This window comes from Ambystoma mexicanum, chromosome 2p (assembly GCF_040938575.1).
Source record: "Ambystoma mexicanum isolate Mex_15411 chromosome 2p, UKY_AmexF1_1, whole genome shotgun sequence".
NCBI classification, from domain to species: domain Eukaryota; kingdom Metazoa; phylum Chordata; class Amphibia; order Caudata; family Ambystomatidae; genus Ambystoma; species Ambystoma mexicanum.
In genome coordinates, this window is record NC_090923.1 from 163,690,738 (window position 1) to 163,717,622 (window position 26,885).

A 26,885-nucleotide genomic window follows, 5' to 3' on the forward strand; every position below is an offset into this window, starting at 1 on the left:
TGCATTCGTGGCTTTGTAAGGGACTGTTTACATGCAATGTTGAAGAGTGGATTTTGATAACGTAGTCGTGTCCACATTTACGCATCGTTGGGTGCAGTTGGACATTTATGTGTTTTGGGAGGGTCGTCCTGGGTGGAAAATGCCCATGAAATGTGTCTTGTGCGTTTATTCGTGTATGACCGCAACATGCATTGGTATGGGATGGTGGTAGACCCAGAATGTGTACATGGATATATGTAGATGTGCATGATGGCCCATTTGTTGGCTGGTGTAACAGCCACATTTGGGGGAGGATGATTAAGATTATTTTTACTGTTTCAGTAGGGACACTCACCATCATCTGCCGATGTTGGCACGCCAAACTCTGCTTCACCGACTCTTTCGATGGACTCCACGTCTATGATGGAGCTGCAGGTCTCCTCCCATCGGGCCAATTTCAGTGGGGAGTGTGGTCCTCCTTCTGTTGCCAGCCCCTGGCTCTGATTAGCTGACAATATGTGCCGGACTCTCAGCCTGAGGTCGTCCCAACTTTTTTTGCAATCACGCACTGTGCGTGCGCTGGTGCCGACTGCACTTACTTTCTGGGCAACTTCTTCCCAGATGGCCTTTTTCTTGAGCTGGGCTGGACGCCTGAGGTCATTGCAGAACACCACTTCAGCATTTGCCACAAGGGTGTCGGCCAACATGTTCAGCTCATCGTCCGTAAAACGTGGTTTGCGCAGGCAGGATGTGCCTCTCCGGGTGGTCTTCGACATGTTGTCCGTGGTGGCCTGGGAGTTGGGGTGTAGAGGGTCCTGTAGGTGGAGGATGGCAATGGATTGTGTTTTTAAAGATGGCCGCCATGGCATTTCCCATTCCGGCGCGATGACGTTACTTCCGGGTCCGGTATCAACGCACCCGTTATTTGCACTATGTTAATAACGGTAACGGTATTTAGGGCTTCCCGAGGGCGGAGCCGTTCTGTTCGTATTGGTCGATGCCGCTGTCTGGGGATTTATGGGTCGTTACCGGCATGCCGGTATGGCCGTTACCGGCATGCAGGGAGGCACGCGCCCGCGCACTCTTGATCGTCCGCTATTTGCGGGTTGGTGCCAAGCCGGACATGTTATTACCGCCATGCCGGTACGGCCAGATTTTTAGCGCCAACCTTGTGATAAGGGTTGCATTCTGTTCCCTTAGAGGGTATCCACTGTAGGTTCCTGCTGGAACCATACCGGCTTGTCTCGTGTAAGTACACTCCTTGGTTGTGCCCTAGGGTCCAGACACAGAAGCCACTCCTGCTTCCCCCTTCCATGGGCTTGCAAGGAGTGGTGCCTGTAAAAGTAACTTACACAGAGGCATTCAGCTTCCCTTATATATGTGTGCAGTCTCTAGTCCAACCTGTGTATACACCCCTAGTGGGATTCCTCATTGTTTGTCCAATGCATGGTTCCCATCCCTTCTTGTTCACTATTGAGATCCGTCTTTTCTTCCTGTTCCGTCGTTCTGAATTACCTTGCCTATTCTTCATTCTTGTTTAGCTTCCTGCTGTATGCGCTCACCTGCCACCTAACTTCAGCACAGCCACCCAAAATCTACCTGGGTGCCCTGTGCAACTTCTGACAAAGCATTCTCTTTTTGGGGGTCTGAAAATCTCTTTGGCACACTCAGTTATTACAGCAAATGTCACAGTTAGTGGTGAAGGGCCGTCTTTTGCACCTTTATGCATTCCGTCATTTGTTGCTATTGTTGACTCAGGTGTATTAGACAAATGTTTTAGATTGTAGGCCAGTACATTGTTATTGGACCAGTTTCCCCCATTTGCTGGGCCCTGCTTATGTTGATTTTTCCAGGTACCTCTTTTCTTTCCACACAGCGCCTCTCTGATGGGGGGTAATTGGCTTTTATCCAAGGAGACCAGTTTAGTGGTCTGAGGCTATGTCTTAGTTATTTCCTCAGTATCGTACAACTGGGTGTTGTTTAAGTTCGTAATGCAAAAAGATGTTTGTACTGCGCAGTTAGAGATTGTTTTCCTTGTTTGTTTCTCTTCTTTATTAGGCATCATGACTTCTTTGTTTAAACTGCAAACGTCTTCATCAGCCACTGATATGTTCTAATGGTAAGTCAAACAGGTTTACATGTCCCAAGACCGTACTAGTGGGGAGCAGGCATGTAATTGCTGGTTTATTAATCAACAGGCTTTTGTTCTGTTTATTTAATCCATGAAAGACAGAAAACACCCAACTTAATTCAGCTCCAGTGACTGGATCAGATGAAACTGTGGGGGTTCATTTTTGGTTATTTCTGTATTTCTTGGCTTGGCAGGTGACTCGCTTTTTTCTACTTATTGCAAACTGCCGGGCACTTGGCACCATAAGTGAAAACTGAGGCAGCCGTGGTAGTAGCAGGGGTATCCTGAGGTGGTAACAACAGCTGCAGGGGTAAATGAAAAGTCTGCAGTTGGTTTACATTGGCCCCTATTTCTGTTAACTGCAATACTTGAGTCCGATGAACTGCTTGTGTTATGGGCATTCGGACACTGTCGTCATGTACCCCTGTTAACCTTCCCCTTGAGCACACTATAGCTGCCTCCCCCTTTCTTCGTCCTGGGAGATCTCCAAGCCTGTCTAGGTATGTAGTTACGTCATTGAGGGTGCACAAGTCATTCGCCAGCTGTGCCCGCTCATTCATGCTGCCTCCTCCGGCTCTCTCGGTATGTGTCTCCTGTTCCCATGTCACCCTTTTATCTGTCCCTGCCCCCGTGTACTGTAGCCTGTGGAGCTCCCCCCTGTCGTCCCCACTGTTCGGTCCCTCATTGTCAGAGCCTGAGCCAATGTTACTACAAAAGTCATCTACGAAGCTAAGCCTTCGCGTTGTCGTGTCTGTGTTGGGCTTCATGTCACTGTCGATATTCAGCAAGTCATATCTGCTGCCTTCCCGCAGTCTCCTAGGCCTTGCCTGTCTCCTCTTTGGTACCTGTGGTACCCCTGTCTTGTAAGGTTGTGCTATCTGGCTCTGCTCGCCTACCCTCCTCGAGTCTGTCGAATTCCGGATACGCTGTCATTGTGTCCTTGCAGCCCTTAATGCTCGCTTGTCCTCCTACTTTCGCGCGTGCTCCCCCGCCAATCTGTCCACCTGCAACTTCCACTGTTCCTTCTCAACCAACTTGCATTTTTCCTGCTCTGCTGCTTCCCTCCACTTCTCGATCTCTTCTACTTCCCTTGTCCTTTTGTCCCATTGCTCCCGTTACTCTCTTCCTCTCTCTGCAATCCCTTTCAATCCTTTCTTCTCTTTCCCTCTGCATCTGCTCCTTCTCCTCCTCCTTCCTTTCCCTGTCCTCTCTCTCTAATCTCTCTTCTCCTCTCGGTCCTCTTTCTCTAGTTTCTCCTCTCATTCCCTCTCTGTTCTGTCCACTTCCATCATTATTTCAGCCCTCTCCGATGCTCCACCGCAACCCCTTCAGACCTCCATTGCCTTTGCCACCTCCTCTGTCTCCCCATCGGACTTCCCTTCCAGCTTCAGAAGTATCTGTCTTCCTATCCTCTCATTCGTGGCTATGCTCCTGAGCCACTCCCTTTTTCCCTTCTCCACCTTACTGTTTGCTTTCTTCTCAGTGAGCGGCTGCCCTGTGCCTCTCTGCCCCTCCTCCCAAGTATATGGTGGTGGTTTACATGTCAGATTTGAATACCCCTCTGCTGATTTCAATTCCCGTAATGCCCTTACTTCTTGTAATGGGTACATCCCTTGCTCATCCCGGTCATCTGATGCTATACTTGGAGGGACATGAGGGGGAGCGGAAGGCGGGGTCATAGACCCTGATACCTCCTGCTGGTACAGCATCCACTGACGCCTCGCTGCATCTCCCTTGCCCTCTTCAAACATGCGCCACAACTCGAATATGGCCATGTGGCTTGCTAACCGCTTCCCCTTATAGGCACCCTGTCTGTGTGTCAGTAGTTATTGCTGCACGTCTTTGGAGAAACTGCTGCAAGGTGGCCATGCCTTAGTTAACTTTCCGTCTGTGCTTTTGGACCATTCTATGCTATATTTACAAATCTTCTCCCTGTAGGGTGAGAGTGTCTCACAATGGTGCTGTAGGGGCGTGTCACCCCGCACTTTCCCTAATACATTTTCTTGCTCTTACCTGACCTCAAGTTGAGGGTTTTGACAGTCCGCAGTTTAGGGAGGAAGGTACAATGTAAAAACAATACTTTCAAATTCACCATGAGACTCTCTCGCTCCAAACCTTATCAAGCATGCTCCGCGCACCACCCACTTCTCACAGTTACTCCCTCCACAGGCACGCCCACAGTCTTGCGCATGCGCCTTCCACTCACAGCCACTGATCCACCTCGTCTACCAATCCCAAGTTTCCAATGTTAGCTCCTCACCTTCTCAAGCTCTCCATGTCCTATGTGCAAACCTATGGGTGACATCACCAATTTACTAACCAAGGTAGAGCTAAGAAATCAAATATCAGGTGCACACTGTTATAGCCCCTTACTTGCAAAGTACACAACACCCCACAGCTGTCTTCCTGCCTCCAGACAGAGTATACCAATATTCTCTTGTGATGGAACTGTGCCCGCTGCGTTGCCTCACGTGCAAAGCAACTCACTCCAGGAGACTTAACCAGTCGACTCACCTTCCACAAACTAGGCCAGCTTCCCTTGCTAAACCTTACCGGGATATTGTCATCCATGACCCAAGCTAAAACGCTCAACCCACAGGAAATCAATTATTTACATAGCATCTGTCATCCGTGCCCTCGAGTCAATATTCTAGGTTCATCACCAGAACCGTTTATCTCTAAACTCGAATGTGCCCTAGACATAGAAAACGGACATCTACCTCCGCTCCTGTCCCTACTTGTTTTGACAATGCTAGACAATACTTTGACACTACTCAATGATACTGAACAGTGCTCCCCAATGTTTAATACCCTCCCTCACACCCACAGTTGCTGCTCGACTGGTTCAATACTTACACTCCATGGTCTGCTGGCAATGCTCAGCTGCTGTGTCCCCCAGAAAGTGCCCACTTCTCCATCCTGGTCTGCCTGGACTCCTCGCTGACTTCGGGCAGGAAAGGTTCCAAGCTGGCTCCTGACGGCATTTCCACAGGTATGCGTCCCAGTCTTCCCGAAATATGCAAGGGTCCTGCAGCCTCTCAGGTTCTGCAGTGGAGGAGATTATCTTGTGCCGGACTGGTCAGCCAAATATCCTCTGCTACCAACTTGTTGAGATGAACTCCCAGGTATGCCAGAGCGATGCTGGAAGTCAGCGGACTTGGAAAGCCCTCCCCGATTTCCGGAAGGTGTCTTCGGAGTAAGTAAAGCCTGAAAACACAGGAGGGCTGGGTTCTAGACTGGCCGACTCACGGTAAGTATCCTCCCACCACCCCTTTGGCTTCAGCCCTTAGGCCCTCTCCTCACCTTGTTGTGGTATTAGGTGTGCTCTCCGTCCTGCTTTCTTAGCAGTGGTGTGTAGTCTCCAGTGGGTGTGGGTGACCGAGTTACTTCACTGGTGCGTGCCCGTTCAAGTGTCTTTAAGGTATGTTTTATTGCAGAAGTTTTTGTATAGCGCTCTTTGTTCTTGCCTGCCTTTCTTTTGTGATTAATAATGTCCTTTCTTTCTCCCTAGGCGTTCAGGAGATTCGGCGTGGTGTGCTGGTTGGTTTGAGCACCGCCGGCAAATGATGGCGCGAGATGTGCACTTCAATGCGGTAAGTAATGCGATATGTGCTGCGCTGCTTTGTCTTGCCTTTGCTAACCTGTGTCTCCTCTCTTCATTACAAGTCGCGCTGTCCTTCTCCAGCGGGTGTGGAACTCCGAAACGATGCCGGACGGGAGGTGACAAGCCAGGTAAGCTTCTTGTGATGTTTGTGGCTTAAGCAATGCCTGAGTATGCCTTTTCTAATGTTGTCTTTCTCCTTTTCCTTTTCAGGTCGCTTTGTTCCGGTAGGTATGCAGTGTCCAGAAGAAGGTGTTCACTGGAGAGCGGATGACAGGATGGGGATTGCAGGTAAGATTGTGTTAATGATGTTCCTTTTGTCTCCTCTGAAGGCTTGTTTCTCTGAGGCTCGCAGGTATCACAGGACACAGTGAGCGTTACATTGCAGTCTACAAAGTAACGCAAAGCGTGCTCTGTTGCTTGGGTGTGGTTTAAATAGCCTCCCAGTAAAGTAGTCCAGGTAAAGTAGTCCCAGGCCACCACACGCAAAACACTATACCACATAGCTTAGTTCTTAGGAACCAAGCTATGCGAATGCCTCCATGTTAACTGCAAGCCCAATGAAAAGTAGTCCCCCTTCAAACATGTTCTCCACATTGAATATGAGCCTTGTGCCAGAGGTGCCAGGACTGACTCCAAGAGAGTCTTGGGAGTAGATGCAAGGCCTCCAAGGCTTAATGGAGCCCAGAACCCTGGCCTTACCTGGCAAGTGGACTTGCCAGTGGGGGTCTGGAGTAAGGGTCGTGACAACTGCTGCCTCAATCGTGTGGCAGGAACACAGCGACATCCACAGGATCTACAAGGGAATCCATTGATGGTTGTATCCCACCAACACCCAAAGACAAGCAGGAAGAAGCCCAGAGTCAGTGAGTGATGAGGAGCTAAACAAAGCATTGTGAACTTTATAAGGAATTCCTCACACTGATGGTATTGTTTAGAAGAGACTATCCTGATCCTTATGTGACAAAATGACTACTACCCACAGAAGAATAGGGATAAGCAGGACTTCTAAGCTCTTACTCAGCCAACACTACTACTAGAACAGCAATGATCCCAGTCAAAAAGATGAAGCATGCACTACATTAATGGTATATCCCCTTCGCCTCTTTACCATAGCATGATCATGGGTAAGACTAAACTCTTCAAGAGGTTATAATTCAGCACAAAACGTATAAACAAAAATAGTCCAACAGTACCAAAATGAAAAAAATGTCCAATCCTGTTTCTTAAAAAAGAGTGAAAGAAATAAACTGAAACAACCGACAACATTATTAAAACCACTATCAACCCAGCCATTTAATAAGAAACTAAGTGAATGCACATTTTGGGAGAAAAGGGCACTGTGTGTATTGAAGAACAATGGTCTGCAGGTAAAAGTCTTGTAGGAATGTCATTTATCTTAAAGCATGTGCTTATGGAATAAACAGAGGTCTTAAATGACAACAGGGCCCATAGAACAAGGGCAGGGGGACAGAACCACTGATTTGTACCTTATGCCTTCCTTCAGGCACTCCACAGCTTCAAACAAGGTTTCTGGGCACTTTCAGGTACATCGAATAGAGTTTGAGATATCAAGCTGGTTCAACAGGATTCAGTGACACGGTGTGATTCAGCAACTGATAATGGCACTAGGCTCGAAGAAGCTTGGGACAGGCAGGTGATGTTCAAATCGTTGTGGTCCAATGGTGGCTTGACAGGTCTCTGTGCGTGAAAGCAGAGGTTCAAATTCAGCAGCGTGTTTGCTCAACTGGATCCAATGGCACAATTCGGTTTGACAAGCAGTAATGTCTTGGGACAGGCAGGCAGTGTTTAGGTTGGCGTAGATCAAAAGTGCTTGAAGACGTTTTTTGCAGTAGCGCAAAGGTTTTTGACACTGCAGAGAGAGATAAAGGCAGCTTTTTTTGGTTCATTGGTTCATGGGTGCTGTGGGGCCCTTCATGGGGTGTCTGAGAAAAGTTGAGTCTGTCTTCTGCTCTTCCCAACCTGGAAAGTTGCCAAGGCCACTTAAAAATTCAGAAGGCAGATTCCTGGGAACCAGTGTCCAGCAGCAGTCAGGCTTTCTGCCAGCATATTGCTTCAGATGTTCCTCTGAACGGGTTGCAGGAAGAGGCTGCACTCTACTGGCAGGTCCTTGTATAAACCCAATAGATGGATTGTTAAACCAACAAAAGTTCTAATGAAATCTTCAGAGAAGATTCTTCAGGATGATGCTTCAAGAGGATACCAAAGAGGATTCAAATGGGGGCTGGGGGCTCACCTCCCTTACACATTCATTTTGTAACAGCAGATTGCTCTATTCCTTGCCTACTGTAAAGGACCCGTTCTGGCTGCTGTATCATGGTGTATTCCCTCTGTCAGGGGGTCCCAGGACTGAAGTGAGGCCTGGCATATCCAAGATGGCTGGATCCTTCTCCACTGTGTAGGTTCTCTTATATAGTTACACCGTACAGAGGGCCCTGTGAAGCTTCCACCTCCTACCCACCCCTAAAAGAGGTATGTCCTGCTCTCCCAGGAAGGTGTCAAGCCTTCCATCAGAAAACAAAGGGACATCCTGACCAAGACCACCATCGGTTTTGGGTGAGACTTTCAGGCTAGATGCAATGCACAACTGGCTATGCAGCTTGAAGGGTCACAAGAAACCAAGGGGATAAATTAAATGATGCCAGGTTGGGTTTCAGCATTTTGAACAGTATCTTCTCATATGCCAATATCTATAATGAGATGTAGTTTATATTCATATTTATGCAATCTATTTCCACCAGGCAGTTTAAATTATTTTATATATTGTTGACTACTTTTAAATGGAGCTCATGTTTGTTGGAGTTAATTTGTTTCCAGCAGGCTGTTTCAGGAAGTGCATGTTACCCTATTGCTGCCATGTTTCCAATTTGCACTGCAGCTGCGGGTGTGCGAGTAGACAAAGCCCAACAGAGTACACATATATGCTGTGACAAATATAGGTTATTTGTCCCATACCTGCAGGAGGTAGACACTCCCTTTGAGGCTAGGGAGGTGAGCCTGCTAAGCAGATCCCTCCTGTAATAACATGCAAGAGGAACTGGGCCCTGGAAATCTCCTGCCCCAAGAATTGAAGACCCAGCCATAGGACAAAGGTCACTGTCTTTATTAACAATTCAATCACAAGGATTGCAGCATGAACAATACAATATTCTCCATACGCTCTTATGTTCCAGGCATCTGTCACCCAGTTTTGTTAATGTATGACAAAGTAAAACGAGATTACATCCTAGAAAATCTAACAGGCGTAGGGATTGGCTGGTGATTTGAATTATATACATATCCTATAAGGGATTAGTGCGTTTATTGGATGAGCCATATCTGGTGGCTCCTCCTGAGACCACCTCTACATGTAGCAAATACAAATGTTCAGGTCAGCGTAGGGTGATTGGCCCCTGCAACAAAGTGTACACTTATCTTGGAAGGTGGATAGGGATTGGACAAGAAGAGTCTTCTCAGCCTTGGAGCCTTGGACAGACACCAGGCCAAGTGCAACAGCTCAAGGTAGTGGGAACGACTCCAAAGGTGCTGCATGTTCCCAATAAGTTATCTTCTCTGATCTCCTAGGCTGTGAGACAGAACATTCATCTTTGAACCTGTATTACTTTTGTATCCTCCTGCCTTCGGTTCAATGGGAACAGCCATCTCAGTCCAGCTTGAATGGATAGGCTCTGTCTTGTGGGATCAGATAACGTGTGTAGGGACCACAACATTGATTCCTCTTGCTTGCAATTGTGTGGTTGTTTGGTTCGTATTTTCTGCATGTCTCCTATCTCTTCTGTTTACTTGAGATCTTCCTTCTCTTAGTGTCCTTAGCGAGGCAGTGCACAGTCTGTGCTGGAAGCCTGGTCTGCATGCTTCAACAGGATCAGCCTGCCAGCCTTTCTCTGTGTTCTAAAGTTCGTCCTGATTTTCCCATTCAATCCAATGTACCTATAGCTTCCTTCTTTTTCCGCATGGCCGCCCGTGATATTTGTGGTTACGCATCAGCAAGCAGTTCATATGTATTTCTAGGGATCTTGTGGTTTCCACATAGCAAGCACTATATGTGTGTCAGTCCTCTAACTATGTGAGTTATAAGCATATATATTCTTTGAGTCTACCAGCAATAGAGCTAAATGTCAGCATAGCTTGTGCTTCATGTCTAACGTATCCATGTCATGATGTCTGTCGTGACATCATCGGCTCTCTGCGTTTATAGTCAATCGATTTGCTCAATTGATGGGATGTTCATCTCGTCTATGATGTCATCAGGATACGGACTGTCTGAGTGAGTAGTGTTTCTTACATCTGAGATACATCAATGATGGGGAGGAAGGGTCCAGAAGCGATGTACATCTCTCGTTTCTCTGTCGCCAGGCTGAGAGTGGGATGGGTGTAATGAGGGCCACACTTGAGGCCCGTCTTCACTCCTAAGGGTTCTGGGAAAGCATGCCCTCACTGGGAGTGACTCCCCTCTGGGGCACAAGGACTCCCATTCCCATAAAATGCTCCCTATCAAGAATACACTGTCGGCATATATGGGCATAGACAAGACTGATGTCAATTCTGTTTTGAATCCAACAAATAGTGACATTGGCTTCAGGTAATGCTGGATTCCCCCTGAACTCAACAGTCAATGAGGAACGAAACGTGGTCGCGTAAATAAAGAGAGGAGGATCCTTGAATGGAAGAAAAAGAATCTTACGCAGAGGTCAGTCTCTGCCATCAGAACGTCCTGCATGGGTGGATCCGCACTTCACTGCATAGCCAGCGGTAGTGTGGAGGAAGAGCAGGAGCAAGGATGGCTGCTGGAAGGCTGGCATTGAGAGTGGCAAGTCAGCCATGACAGAGACGGGGATGAGAGCACTGTCTCTCCTGGAGGCATGACCATGCTGAGGCTGTGGTGGTTGTGAGGAACTCATGGTGGCAACAGTAAAGACAGACACAAGTGATCACAGTTCAAGGGTGTTTATTAAACTGTATTCAGGTTGGAAAAATGCCTAACCTAAACCTAAATCTAAGATGGCAGCAAGCGTCGACCATGAAATGAAAATAAGGCAGTCCTAATGGCGTTGTGTCAAATAAAAAGGGCCTATACTTAGAAACATATTGCTAAACCTTACAACTAATACAAAAAGGATGTGGGATGGTTTTCAAGAAAAGAAAGAAGTGTTCACAAATAATATGTCAGTATGCGGTAGCTTGGATCTCCCTTCCCCACGTTTTGAGCACGGGGTACAGTAGAATCTTGGAGCACAGTGCACTCTTGAGCTTCCCCAGCATGAGACAGCAGTTCCACTTGCAGCTATCAGGACCGGCAATGGCCAAGTCTCATTTCTCTTGAAAGTGTCTCGCCTTCGAGGGCCTGACGTATTCAATAACAAAACAAAAGTCCCTTCAACAAAATGGCTGTTCGTTTCCTGGTTTTTCGTGGGTGAGGTTTCTTCACACTTGGGACTCCCTCTTGCAGGCACTGACCATTTTTTACTTTCAGCCTCTCTTCTCCTCACTATGGATTGTCTTTTCACTTATAAATCTTAATGTCTTTTTAAACAGTTCCAGTGAACATCTCTCGGGCTGGTTCACCTTTGTCAACACAATGTTTCTTGGGTCTTCAGACTTTGCTCCCTTCTCGTCAGCATCCCTCTTCCGGGTTCACTCTTGCCAACTGTACCTTCACATTCACTTTTAATGTTTTCGGGATTTATTTCCCTTGCTTTCTCATGTGGAGGGATTCACTTCCCTTGATTTCTTTAAAGGTCGTAGGACAAAGGCTTTCAACTGTATGGTGATTTTGCTTGACTTCCTGTATGACCACTTTGACCTATCTTGGCCGGCGCTCCTATGGCCTTCTGGTTTCTGTAGTTTTACTCTGATCGGGCTCAACCAGAGTTTCTCGGAGGAGCCCCTTCGTAGGGTGCGTCTCCTTCGGCAGCTGGTCTCCCTCTTTACAATTTTAACGTTCTTTGAACTTTTTTCACTTTGCTACTTTGCGACTTTCATTCACCACAGCCCGGTTCTTATCGGTTCTCCCTTTGGCTCACCGGCTGTGATGAACCGCTTGGCTTTCCTTGTAGCTGGAGTCAAGGCGGTTCTACGGTAGCAGGAGTCTCCCTCGCTCCAGATTTTCAGCTTCGATTTGCTGTGTGTACTGCTGACATCTGCTGCCACACACTAGAGCTATTGTCCTCGGTTTTACGATTCCTTCTGCAGAGGTTTCACAAGGTTTTGTCAAAAAGGGCAAGGTCGTGTCACTGCTTGTCGCCTCTCAATGTTTGCCGCCTTTCTCCTTCTTTTGAACTGCCGGGTCTGAATAGCTTTCTTGTTGTGCGTTCTGCCTTGCTTGTACTGTGCCCTCTTGCTCCACCTTTTATCCCTTTGAGGAAGGGAAAGGGCCGTCAGGTGTGTGTGTGATTCTGATAACTGCCTGACTTTGCCTGACCCTTGTATTGGGACATGTCAGGTAAATGGCTCTGGTGTTAGTCCGTTCTCTCATGTGTCGTGGAAAAGTGTTTGTGTCGTAAAAGGGGTTGGGGGCAGTCGTTTTTTAATGTCCTACATGGTAGGATGTGGAAAAGGTGTTGAAAGAAGGGGGATACCGTGTCTCAACCGTCACTGTCCCACTCCCAGAGGACCCCCCATCCAGGTGATCTTCCCTCACTGGTCCACCCTCATGAACTGAATCCAATAGCGATGGCCGTGTCCTGGCCACCTGGATGACAGATCCCAGGGGACTAGCTAGGGAGACACCTTCAGTTTTCTCACATGGGTCTGAGTCCGCAGAACGACACCAAAACCTGGATCATACGAAGGAACAAATCTTTAGCTTTGAATATGAGAAAGGAGATTACCAAGATGGCAGAGTCCAGAGAGCAAGCACTGACATACCAGAGAAACTGAAGAGAACAAATGAAAATCTGCCTGTTGAGACTCTATCTCGCTGGAGCAGGCCCAACAATAACAAAGTTACCAGGGTTGCCCAGGGCAGATGGAGGCAAGTGGAGGGAAGAGAGCAGGAAGCCAGAACGGGTTACGGGAGCCCTAGAAACTCAAATCCTGAAAATTGGCCATGGCCACAGAGATCACACAAGCAAGAGCATCAGAGGGGTTAGTAAATCCCTATTGCAACAAGTGACATTATAAAGTAACTGAGTCAAAGCAAACCTGGGGGCTTAAACAAGTAAAACGAAAGCCAAGAGGGGGCACAAACAAACTGGTGGAAAAAGATATTAGACTTTGGATTTATATCACAACTTAATTACAACTGTTCCTATGAAAGTTAAAGGGGGAGTTAACTTGGGATGAACACAGCTTGAGCCAGAAGCATAGTGCTCTGGTTCACCTTATGTTGTTTGTCCGCAGTGGTAAAGCTAGATAGTGATTAGGTTTTGGACTGAGGACTACTTTTTATTTTGACAATAGACGAGCACCCTTAACTTAGTTAGGCAGAGTGCTGCGGGAGTGTTTCAGTGAAGCATAGTGAAGCTCCTTTGATAGAGATTGCAGTGGAGCAGTCTGTTAACTATTTTCACTACTTTGGAGGCAGACTTAAATCTACTAAAAATCTCCACACAGCAGAGCGTAGCGGAGTGCTGCATAAGTGTTTGTGTTCCAGTGTCCCAGAGGCACAGAGGGGTAGTGTCTCTTACGTGTTTACTACGCTTTCTATGCTTTAGTAGACACTTTCTAGTTTCTGGTGCGGGTTCGGCCGCTTTGGTTGTTTCATTCGACTGCTCTTACAGTTTCCCCCTTATTGATAAGGTTATGAAGTTGTCTCACTGTATGTGAATAGTTATGGCGATGCTTGCTATTCATAGAGAGCAGGGTGTTAATTGTATATGATATATTATCGTTATATGTGGAATGTCACAGTGTAATATAGTTCTGAGCAGGGTGTCATAGCCTGCCTCTGGCCAGAGAATGTTTACTCTTAATGTTGCTTCTATTACTGCTTGTACTAGCCAGTCAGGTGTAAGGTTGAGCTGGGGGTCTGTACTTCATGACCTGTAATAAAGGTTATTTTATCTCACTGGAAACTGCGTGGGACTATTCTTCATTGGCGAAAAGGATCTTCTGACAGACCCCTGGCACTGCAGACTAATGGATTAGCAACCTATTTGCTCTGCAATTACAACCTTGAAGCCTCTCCGCCATCCAGCGTTTGCAGCGGCCAATGTGGGTGCTACAAGGAGTGACTTGCCTTGACATATTCACCTCTAGACTGGGAAAAGCGTCAAGCTGCTCCGCCTTATATTCCCTAATGAAGGTGTTCGTAGGGGCCAACATTGGGAAAGTATAGCAACAGTGACCGTGTGCCCATGAGCGAATTGAAAGGCTCACGTACATTTGCATATACTGTGCGAAACAATATTGGGCTGCAAAATCAAAATATTAAGTATACATTAAACGCATCAGCAAGCAAAACAAATACTGAAGAAAACAAGAAGAAAGAACTGAATGATCACTTCATTTACATATACAAAATAAACTAAACGGGTGCAAAGTAGACAGCACTTACCTTTAAGGAGAAATGCACCAAAAGTAAGAAATGTCAGCAAGCAAAACATATTGCAAAGCGCAAAGTGAAAGAACTAAATAGAGGTTGTACCTACGTACACAGAGCAACTAAACAAGTGAAAAGGAGAACATGGCCATGACAGGTCTGCCAGGACCTTCACTGTTTATGGCATTCCCAGGAAACCCAAAGGTGTAGTGGCCTCAATGGAAAAAAGGGTTTCAACACTACATTGGGGCCGCCTGCGGTTACTCATACTCAATGGAAAGAAAGGTAGCCCTGCTCATGCATTTTTTAGGTTATGAGGGGCAGAGGATATATGACTCTCTTCCAGATATAACAGGAGCTGGAGACGGAGATAACATGACAGAGTTGGATATTGCCTTAAAGAAGTGGGATATTCATTTTTAACCTAAAATAAGTACTATTCTTGAAAGATACAATTTTGGGGTGAGGGTTCAAGAACCCGGTGAAAGCATAGAGGAATTTGTAACAGTGTTGAGACATCTAGCTTTGTCATGTAAATTCAGACTCGTTTGATGAACGGATAAGAGATCAATTTATGATCAACTGCTGAAGTAACAAAATCCATGAAGAACTATGGTTGCGAGGTGAACCTTCTTTGGATGAGGTACAAGTACTCAATGTAGTAGAGTCAAAACAGAACAAAACGGTGAAGGACAAATTGTATAAAAAGGAGAAGAAGAAGCATGAATTCAAAAAGGAAGCATGGGAAGGGGAAAGAAGGGAAGAAAAGGAGCATCTATGTTTCAGATGTGCGAGTAATTCACATTTTGCTGCAGCATTAGCATGTCCTGGGAGTAGGGAAATATGTGCAAAGTGCAAAAGACGTGGACATTTTGCAAACTGTTGTAAAAATTACCAATCTTTCCTAAGAAGTGTTTTGGTAGAAAATGATGAGGAGAGCATTGGGTATTCAGAGAAAGAGGAAAATCCAAATGTGGAAAAGATTATGGTTAATGTGATAAATGATGATGATGAAATGGAGTGAGAGCATCCATATGCTATTGTTAAACTTAATGGGTGTGATGTTAGCAGATGATGGCAGATTCGGGATCTAAAATTTCATTGATGTCCAAGAATGTGTTTGAAGAGGAAATTAATGGGCATGTTCGAAATTTACTCGAGCCAGACATTAATCCTGGGGGGGTATAATGAGGACCGGATTGAGCTTTTACTTCATAGCAGATTTTGAATTTAAGGGAAGCTATGCCAAAGGAAAGGTTTACATCACTAAAAAGGGGGATACTGTTTGGTTGGAGGGACCAGAAAAGACTAATGGTAACATTGAATCCCAATCAAAATGAACAGGTGATCGAGATAAATAATTCTCAGTGTGTGGAAGAAATGTATTTATAAAAGAGATTGGTAAAGGGAGAGGTATTCAGCATCAGATTGTGCCAAAGAAGGGATGTGTTCCTGTGAGAGCAAAGTTGAGATCTGTTCCTTTCACTTTGAGATAGGAAGTAAAGAAAGAACTGGAGAAAATGACAAAAATGGGTGTAATTGAAAGAGGTGGTGGTGTGGAATGGATGTGGAATGGATTTCTCCACTAGTGATTGTAAAAAAGCCATCTGGAGATTTGAGATTGTGTGTGGATTTAAGGGAGGTAAATAAAGCGATTATGGTTGATAGACATCCATTGCCCAATATGAGCAAAATGTTATCGATGGTTGGGCAGGGAAAAATCTTTTCCAAACTTGATATGCCGACTGCGTACCATCAGGTTGAACTTCAAGAAAAGTCCAGAAAGTTAACGGTTTTCATCACTCATGATGGTGTATTTCAGTACAAGCGTATGCCATTTGGGCTGGTATCTGCATCCTTTGTTTTTCAGAAATGTATGGATAGGTTGTTTGGTAAAATAAGTGGTGTATTTTGCTTTCAAGATGACATTCTAGTATCTGGATAGAATGTGGAGAAACATGATCAGAGGTTAATTGAAGTGTTGAAAATTTTGAGTGAGAGTGGCACAACTCTAAGGAAAGAAAAGTGTGTATTTCGTGGTGACAAGATAGAGCACATGGGATATGTAATATCTGCCCAGGGTATAAAGCCGAAAGACTAAATGGTCAGTGCTATCAAAGAGGTTGCAGATCCCAAGAACAAAGGGGAATTACGATCTTTCCTTGGAATGTTAGAGTTGTATCAAAAATGTATAAACAATTATGCAGAAAAGGTCACTGAGATGAGAAAGTTATTGAGGAAAAGTGAAGAGTTTGTGTGGAACAATGCGTGCCAGATGGAATTTAAAGAGTTTAAGAAGGAAATAACTCTGGTTGAAACTTTAAAGATATTTGACACGAGAAGAAAGTGTGTGCTCACTGTTGATGCAAGCCATCTGGGTTTAGGGGCGGTTTTGTTCCAAATTAAGGCTGAGGCAGGTGAAGAAACGATAGCCCGGCCGTGGAGTTAAGGACGGAGCATTTGGTGAAGGCTGAGTGCTGTTTTGCTGCCGGCGCATTATAGACTGTGCATTTTGTTCGAGGTGTGGAGAATATTGGAAATCATTAGAAACTCGAGTACCAAAAGAGCACCAGCCACCAGTGAGGATTGTGCCTTTAAGGAGCAGAGGATTTGAAGCCACGCCCCCTTCAAAGCAGAAAGCTCAATACACAGTATCCGTGACCCTTGCGGCGTGAAGACCAGCCGTGTAGTTAAGGGCAGAGCATTTGGTGAAGGCTGAGCGCTGTTTTGCTGCTGTTGGAGGATTAACTGTGCATTACAGACTGTCCATTTTGTTCGAGGTGTGGAGAATATTGGAAATCATTAGAAACTCGAGTACCAAAAGAGCACCAGCCACAAGTGAGGATTGTGCCTTGAAGGAGCAGAGGGGTTGAAGCCACGCCCCCTCAAAGCAGGAAGCTCAAAACACAGTATCCGTGACCCTTGCGGCGTGAAGCCCGGCCGCGGAGTTAAGGGCGGAGCATTTGATGAAGGCTGAGAGCTGTTTTGCTGCTGTTTGGCTCTGTGGCTAAGTGGGCGCTGTGGCCTGTAAATACTGAAACGTTGTTTGTGTTCCCAGAGATCAGGGCAACACAAATTGTCCCATTACGGTAAGCTCTTTCAGTTTACTAAATTGACTGCATTCACCCCACAAATCGTGACACGGAGATAGCTGTGGGCTTTGTATTGCTACGGACAGCTTTGGATATTGAGCATAAAACTAAGAGCTCATAGAATGAGCTTACTGTAACAACAGATTCAATTTACCTCGGTTACTCAGAAAGGCAAAAAGAGACAAAGGCCGGATAACGGGAGACTTTTGGAGATTTCACTCCTTTGATCGTGTTTTTCCCCTCCAGATTACCTCACTTTTCAATATAAAGTGTCGAAATCCTTTTGTACATCAAATTAACACACCGAATTTAAGTAAAACAAGCAACATCAGACTTGTACCGAGTATCCACTACGATACTTGACAAAGAATGCTACATATCTGGGAAATGTCCACTCGCAATAATTTAAGGACTGGCCCATTTGCTGATGACTTAAGAGCTCCCCAATGGGATGGCTCCTATATGGAGAAATCCTTACAGGTGGAAGCAAGCAACTCAGGTCTGCCAATCCCTATTACCTTGCCAAATGGTACCAATTTAGATGAGGTCCAAATCCACCAAGAACCTCAAGTTGACAAGACATCAGCTGAAGAAATTCGGAGAGACTCAGTAAAAAAATCTCCCATCTGTAATACTACAAGATTTTACTTTGTCATCAACAAACATCAAAGGGACTATTGACCATTATTTCCAGAGACGCAGACATAACAGCCTGCATGCTCTTATTCAAACTCCTTGAGGCTCTCAAATCAGGAGCCTAACACAACGATTGAGAACAGACAACTAGAATTACCGGGGTCAGTAATGGATTTCTCAAGGACCCCTAGCCATCTGCTAAATTTAATTCAAAATCTGCTGTATCAAGGAGAGAGACTAAACTCAACAGAGGCATTCAGAAGAGAGTCGGCTCCATTTGAAGAATTAAAAACGAGTCAATTAGCCCATAGGCCAGGGGTCGCCCTAGGAGGTAAGAACCAAGATCCTAAGGAGGGGGATCCAACCTTACCAGCCTTGAACTCTGTTCTTAACTCACTGGTGAAGGTGTTCGAAACAACTGAAAAGGGGCGTGCAGACGCACACAGGGATCCTAATGGAAATGACTAAGGACATTGTACATTTTGAATTTACAGTTGTAGGTCAAAGCAAAGTAATACATTGTTCAGTATTGCCCACATTGACAAAGATGGAAGATGGATTATCCAAACAAAGTGAAGACCTGACAGAAATTAAAAATCTACTAACTTCTTTGTTGAAGGAAGATTCGGAGATCAAGGATTTCCTATCAAAACTTAATTCCAGACAAACAACACATTTACCAACACATCATGGAAACCAAAAGTGATGACATCCCACCGGGACTAAGCATACCTGTCAATGATACTCCTCTATCGGAGTCTGTGATGGAAGAATTCTGTCGCCTGGCACAGGTTGCAGACTTATCATTGGAATTGCCACCCGAAATCCAAGACGAAATAAACGAGATATCAGCACAAGAAGTGAATGAAAATATAACACCATGGAAGAGGAGTACACAGCAATCATATAAAATACGGAGAAGGGAAAGGCGAGAAAATCAAACATCAAACCAAATGTCATCTAAGTCTAGGTGTAGACAAGACAAGAAAACAAAAAAACATGAAGGGACCAAAAACAAAGAAATCAAATGTAAATAGTTTTGTGAAGGGGTTAATGGACCAGGGAAAGACATTTGAAAACCACATTGAGGTGGAAACAAATGACCGAAACCTGGAAGTTGAATCTCCTGGCCAGAAAGGTCAGGCCGAAATAGTATCACAAAAACAAAAAAAACAACAAAAGAAAAAAACCAAAACAGGTATCGTTTCAGAAAAAGCAGAAGGGGTACAAAAGGATAAAACAACTACGGGTACACAGACAGAAGAAAAATCAGCAAAAGTAGAGAAAAATTCACACCAACAGGTTGCTGTTAGAACAAAGACATCAGGGAAATTGCTTAAATTGGCACCAATATTTTTACCCCGACAGAAAATTGTTCCTAAAGCTTCAGCACAGAGGGAGACTGGCTTAAGGATTGCTCCAATATTCAATATGTCAAAGGTCAAAAACTGGAGGACCAATAGAAACATCTAAAACCCAGATAGAACACCTACAGCGTGAGGTTGGAGACTCCTTATCCAAGCTGGAAACTAAGAAGCCTGACCAATCTAAAGGAGTGGATAAAGAAGGGACTATGATTCCATCAGTGATAATCCAATCTTCTGAAGTCCAGACTGTGAGAACTGTAAATTGCCAAGAAGAGCCAGACCCTTATGCTGCCGAGACTATGGTTTACAAATGAAGAAAACAGGTAGTCTGGCAAACCTTTGAATAGGGGAGCGATTCTGTCATTAGTAAAAAGGATCCCAGAATTATATCTATTTTCAACTAAAGATATTGAATATGTCCGATTCCCAGAATCGGGCCACACAAGTTTGTTAGAAGTAGGATTTGTTTCCAAAATGGGGGTCATAGCTTTCCTAAAAGTGGCAGAAAAGTTCTGTTGCTTGGGTCTGGAAGTCCATGAAAAATTGCCATCATATGGTATAGGAGTTGAAGGGGTTGAGCAAAACGGAGCTGCCCTGGGAAAAGTTTCATTAGTAAAAGCAAAGCAGCAAACGATGAAAGATAGCCATTCTAAAGAGAGACCACAATCACTACCCTGGCCAATGTTACCAGAAATAATCATGCAAGTTTGCCAGAAGCTGGGAGTAGCACAGGCGTCTCTTTAGTAGTGAAAACTTAAGAATTACTAGTTGGAACACACAAGGTTCCAGTTCTTTTAGAAACAACAAGATGAGAGCTTTGGTATTTGGGGAGAGTGACTTGATTCTACTACAAGAAACCTGGTTCGTTAATACACCAAAAATTGAGGGTTTCAATTTGGTAATACAATCAGCATATAGCAAAGCCAAGGATAGACCGATGGGGGGTCTATGAATAGCCTGTGGACGGGTCTTATTTAATGAAATAACAGTTATACCCTATAATCAAGAAGGAATTCTGGTGGTGAAAGCAGTCACTCTACCCAGTGGCGCATTATCCAAAGAGATAATAATTATCAATTTATACTGGAACCAGGGCAGGGACAAATTGTTGGAATACCTTGATTCGATATTGGTTGTCCTTAGTGAAGTCAGGATTACTTACCCTGGGGCTTTTATTGTTGTTGCAGGGGACTTAAACTCGCAATGTATTCAAACCAAACACAGAGGTGTCGAGGGAGGAATGAAGGAAATAACAACTAACGGTAGAAAGTGGTTGGATTTCTTTGATGAATGTAATCTAAAGCTTCTAAATGGGTCTGTAGAAGGGGATGTTCCGCCAGCCACCACATGGGGGAGAGGGAACACAGAGTCAACATTGGACTGCGTTTTCTTATCGACAATTTGGTTTGGGAAATGTACTCATTTTTCAGTAAAGGATGGAGGTACAAGTGACCATAATCGATTGGAAACACAAATAAGTTGGCACTTTAGAAACACAATAGAGGTATGGGACAACCCTGTTGTTGTAAATGCCCAGAAAAACTGTCTGGTTAAATATCAGAGAGACGGTGCTCGTCTAAATGGTGGTCTAGACAGACTATGATTGGGAATGCCCTGAAGTCTTATATAAAATCTGTAATCCACTTACCTTCCATGATTTCATATGGTCAATTGACTGCCCAAAGAACATCCAGAAGGGTCGTCAGTATGCTCATAAACATCACTTTGATGAAGCAATATGGGCAAAAAAATATGAGACACAAAGACAATTAAGAATAGCAAGGAAGATGGCAAAAGTAAATCAGATCTTGCAATAGAGACAAAAAAAAATCAAAACCGACTTGAGGAGTTGGTCCAGACATCATAGAGAGGAGCTATGGCAAAATGATGGAGAAGAAATGTTGCGTGCTTTGGAAAACAATTCTACGCGTAATTTCTAGTCACTTATTAATTCACTTAAAACTGAACAAGAGACTGTCCAAATGAACAACGTACCAGAATTCAGTTGGTTGAACCATTTTGGTGCCAAATATCACAAACCACAGGGAGTGCTAACATTTAAAGGGGGTGGAGGAAACTGGTGGCTGAGTTTTGATAGGGAGGATATACTAAATCTGATCAATAAATCCTCTTCTCAGCTATCAAGTCCTCAAAGAAAATGGGGCCCTGTGGACGTAAGTCCTGTATACATTGTTTAGGGGAGTGATAGACAATAGATCGATTCTCCTTCTTGGAGGTCGGCGATCATAGTCCCGATCTTCAAGAAGGGGGATCGTAGAAATCCAACGTGCTATAGGCCAATTACGTTGCTGGATGTGGAGAGCAAGTTGTTCACCAGTCTAGTATTAAGAGAACTGGAAGCCTGGGCAAAAGAAAATAACATAATTCCCAAACAACAAACAGGGTTCAGAAGAGGCCACTCAACATCTTTGAATGGTATAATACTTGCCTCGTTAATAAATCACAAAGATAAAAACAATGCAGGTAGACTCTAAGGTGCGTTTATTGACTTAGTGAGCGCCTTTGACATGGTGAATCGGGACAAGCTTTGGTTCAAGCTGGAGCAGAAAGGGGCGCCGAAAGCTCTGACAAATATCCTAGTAAGCCTTCATGAAGGAAAGTCAGCTACAGTCAGACTTAATCCAGCTGGACATTTGTCACATTATATAAGCGTAAACAGGGGAGTCAGACAATGGTGTATGGTGGCACCATTCCTCTTTAAGTTCTATCTGGGAGACTTTGGACAGTTTATAGAGTCCTCAGCATTGGCAAGTACTAAGGTGGGTTCACTAGCTGTCAAATGGCTTATGTATGCAGACGACATTGTCCTGCTAGACAGGACTCCTGTCGGTCTGCAAAGATTACTGAGAGCGCTCGATTTGTATATGAAAGAAAATTATCTGGTGGTAAACCCGGAGAAATCAAGGGTTGTAGCCTTTGGAGGCAAAGGCATTAAAGGAGCCAGATATCCTTGGCCAATAGGTGGTTGTCTAATCCCTGTGGTGAAAGAAGTGACATACCTTGGATTCACTCTGCATGCGGTCCCGACAGTTGGGACACAGTATGCAGAATTACTGGCTAAATGTACACCATTGACAGCACAAATGAAGAAGACCTCGAGTTTGTACTGTAAATTTTCCATCATGCCAATAATTAAGTTTTATGTGGCAAAAACAATTCCTGTGCTACTATATGGAATCGAGGCCAAACCTCTCTTATGGTCCATAGATTGGCAAAGGGTAGAAATCTGTATCTGGAAGCAGGTACTGGGTCTGCCCAGAAGCCTCCAGACGGCCACACTTAGATATGAATGAGGTCTAAAATCCCTTAAGAGCGCAGTGGAGTGGACATTGCTTTCCTTATATAGGTCCATTTTGGTGCCGATGACAAATACATCATATGAAGACCTTCGGGACAATTTGAATCTAGACACCTCCGTAACCTAAAGAGAACTTAAGCAGGTGGCAGAAGATCTATTGATTTATTGTGAACAAGATAAACATACATTGATCACAAATCCATTGAAGGTCAAGAAAGCAATGACAATGAGAGATTGGATTACCACATCACATATGGTGAGGTCATCTTCTATCCCTACATCCTTCTTTAAGTATGGGAAAAAGCAGGGCTTTGTTCCAAGGTATTTAACGATGTTTCCAGATGTAAAAGGAAGGCAGAATTTCATGAGAGTATGTCTGACTTTGATCAAAACGGGCTCGGTTTTGGCCAAATAGGGACTTACAGAAGGGACTAGGAGTCTGTGCATGGAGTGTACGGACCCGAGTAAACAAACGCTTGAGCATCTATTGAGATTCTTTAGAGGTACCTGGGATATTAGGGTTGAATACCTGGGCAACTCAGTCAGGACAACTGATCGATTATCATCAAGTGCCTTCTGGGAAAGAATGATTGCAGGCCACGAGACTAAATTCACATTAAATGTCATAAGAGTACTACAACACTCAGGTTTCATTCTACAAAAATACTGGTAAACTACCTGCTGTTGTGGGTGGGAAGTGTGTCCGCACTTTTTATCTTATTTGATTGTTATTGATCGATTATCTTTTATTATGTGAAAATTGTATGAACTTGTTGTAATGAATGATAAGCAAATTTCATTTAAGAAGGCTTGTGTAAAAAAACAAAATTTGGTTACATGACAATAAAAAAAATTCTTTTTAAAAAGATTGCGCATTCCTCTAGAGCATTGAGGGGTGCGGCATCTCAGTCCTGGAAAAGGAGGCCTTAGGTAGTTTATAGGCGATTGAGAAATTCAAAGAATTTTTGTATGGGGCACACATTTTGTGAGTAGAACCGACCACAGGCCATTAAAGTTGATGTTTGAAAACAAAGGATTAGATAAGGTATCGGGGAGAGTTGCGGGATGGGTTACCAGATTACAGTGTCATAGCTTTGAGGTGGCGGTCATATAAGGAAAGGAAAATGTATTTGCAGATTGTTTTTCCAGATTAGCGATGAAGGAGAGTAAAGAGACTCAAGATGAGAAAATAGAAATGGTTTTTGCCAACACTGATAATGTGGTATGTTAGGAGGAATGGGTTAGAGCAGTAGATAATGATGAATTGTTGTCAAAAGTGAAAATGTATATTCGAAGTTATTGGTCCAGAAAAAGTGCGTTGGGTGTGAAGGAAAGGCCATTTTGGGAAGTTAGAGAGGAATTGAGTATTGAAGACGGCATTCTGTTTCAGTGGGGCAAAGCTGTGGTGCCCATAAAGGTCACATAGGGATCAGCAAAACAAAAGCAGTTTTGAGGGCAGATTAATGGTGGCCCGAATTTCACAAGGAGCTACTGGAATAAAAAATGCGGCTTGTTTAGGCGGTGACTGTTGACTATTGTCTTGGAGCCGCCTGTCCTTTCACAAGAGCAGTGACTGCGGGCCTATAGGCCTTTGAGCGGCTTGTGCAAAATAATTATCGTCATCTCAGAAAAATAAATACATCTTATCTGTTATATTTTTTAGCCTAATGCCTGGAAAAATTAGCCTGCGTAAAGGCGCACAGAGGGTTATGGCAAATACTAATAAAACAGCTGCTCACACCTAGACTTTAACAATCCATGAAACTGCCACAAAATCTATCACCTCAAAAATGAATACGATTACAGATTACAGAGGTAGTCAGTTTGATCAGGGCAAATTCTGAATCTCTTCTTAAAAGAGGTTACAAATTGGATTGTATGATTAATAAAAAGGTATCCCTAACGATTTAAGGTCACAAAAAAGAAAAGGGGAATTGTTGAAGCAGACAATAGCTAAGAGTCCAGGTGCAACAAAAGCATTATTATAGGGCTGTGATCCTGTTATTAAGTCTCATTGGGAATGGCTAGGTTCATTTTCACCACCTATTACCACTAAACCGTGCTCTTGCATAGAGATTAAATCTTGGAATACCAGGCGGCACGCCCATCTATTTAGCCCAGACGGCTTCAGTAAACATCTTCTTCATTAAGATTTCATATTATTCCAGGAGACCTGGTTATTGGGAGATGCACTGTTGACGGGTATACATCACATTTGCGATATGCCAAAAAGGCTGAAAGAGGCCGCCTTAGCTTTATTTGTAGCAAATAGCTAGAAATCAAAAGAGATTCTAGTAGAAGATGACATTAGGAATTTATTAGCTGTCGAAGTGCAAATTGATCCCAATCATAAATTGATAGTGGTAAATATCTACGAACCTCCAGGATGAACTGTTACTATGGATATTCAATATAAAGTGTATGAAGTGTATGATGTATGATGTGGTATGTTCACAAACAGAGGTAATGCACAATATAAATGTTATCATTTGAGGTGATCTTAACACCTAATTTTTAATATTGAAATCTAAAGGTAAAGGTACACTTCCAACAAATCCCTCTGATTTGTCCCATAGATGTGCTAAAATAAAAGAAGGCTTTAACGTGGGTGGACTTTTTTGAAGACTTCGATCTGATCATGCTAAATGACTAAATGCAAGGGTACATTCCATCGGCCCCAAAGCGGCGCAGTGACCCAGCACTTTCATTTGTAAATTTTAGTGACACGCTATACTACCATTGAGATACCAACTACATGTGATAAACAACAGTTAGTACGATAAGGTGGGTGCAGTAAGGGTGAATGAACCCAGGAACAGACTCAGCTGAACAGACAAGAACCTTGGAAAAGCAAAGATGAGTACCTTTATATGAATAGCACCAATGATATTGTAGCATGGACATCATCTCACACATATGGTTTTTGTCCCATGGGAAAATGCACATTTTTTAAAGAGGGGGAAAATGCTGTCAAGATCCATGATAAATTGACACATGCGGAAAAAAAAGGATACAACAAGAACAATGTTGCATTATGATATCTGACTATACTGAGGTGGGAAAACTGTTATGTAAAAAGAAGGTGCAAAATAGATATAATAACTGGTTAAAACTGCACAGGGTGCCTTCCTACAATGCGACTTGGCAATGTATGTTAAAGGACTTGGCATCTGGGGCCCGTAAAAAACTATGGACCATGTTTAAATCATCTGCTAATGAAGGAAATAAGGAGGTGATTTGCTGTATAAATGAATCCACCTGCAAAGATTACTTGCTGGAAAGATATGCTGGTAGCAATCATATACTGGGAAACAAACCACCCAGAGATATTGAAATCGATGTTGGAGATCTGGATGATATAATAAAAGGACTTAAGTCATCAAGAGAGCCAGGACCAGACAGTTTATGTATTTTAATATTGAAAGCCAATAGGGTATTGTGGGCAGACATTCGAAAGACTTTGTTCGTGAAAATAACCAGTAGCGGGAATGTCCCTGACTCATGGATGATGTCACATTTCATCCCCGTCTATAAAAAAGGGCTGTGTGACAATCCCGCGAATTATCATCTTGTAACATTTTCTCCTCTTTGCTTTTAAGAGAAATAAATAATTGGGCTGAAAATAATCTATTGTTAGCAGCCTTCAGACTGGTGTCAGAAAGGTGCTTTTAACTAATACGAGCATGTTTGTGGTCAACACCTTTCTGGAGCAAGCCAAAGAGAGTATGACATTACCGTTATATATCCTGTTTTGTGGACTTTACGTCCGCATTTGACTCAAAAGAAAGATTAAAACTCTGGGCCAAACTTGGAAAAATGGGAATGCCCTCTCACTCACTTTATGCCTGCCAACTGCTGTATGACAATGAAGATTCCCCCTGCTAATAGCGCAGGGAGCTCTTGATTCTATTAAAGACAAGGAGGCGAGCATTAAGCTTCTACTTCTTTATTATGCACTCTCCAGCAGTTTCAACAAATATAACTTTGTAAACTTTCATTTTCAAATTTAACTTTTTTTTTTTTTTAACAAAACTTCAAGTCCCATCAATCCTGTAGTCCCATAGACTCTGGCCATGTGACCTAGTCCTTCCTGTCCCTTAGTCCTTCCTCTTCTTGACTGCTCGAACTGCAATCCTTTCCCAAACTATGTAACCAAGGTCAACTTGATCCGAACTTTCTACTCCATGCTGGATTGGCCTCTCACACTTGAACTTGCGAGCTTGCTCCAGACAACGGTCCTTTAAACGTTTCAGCTGT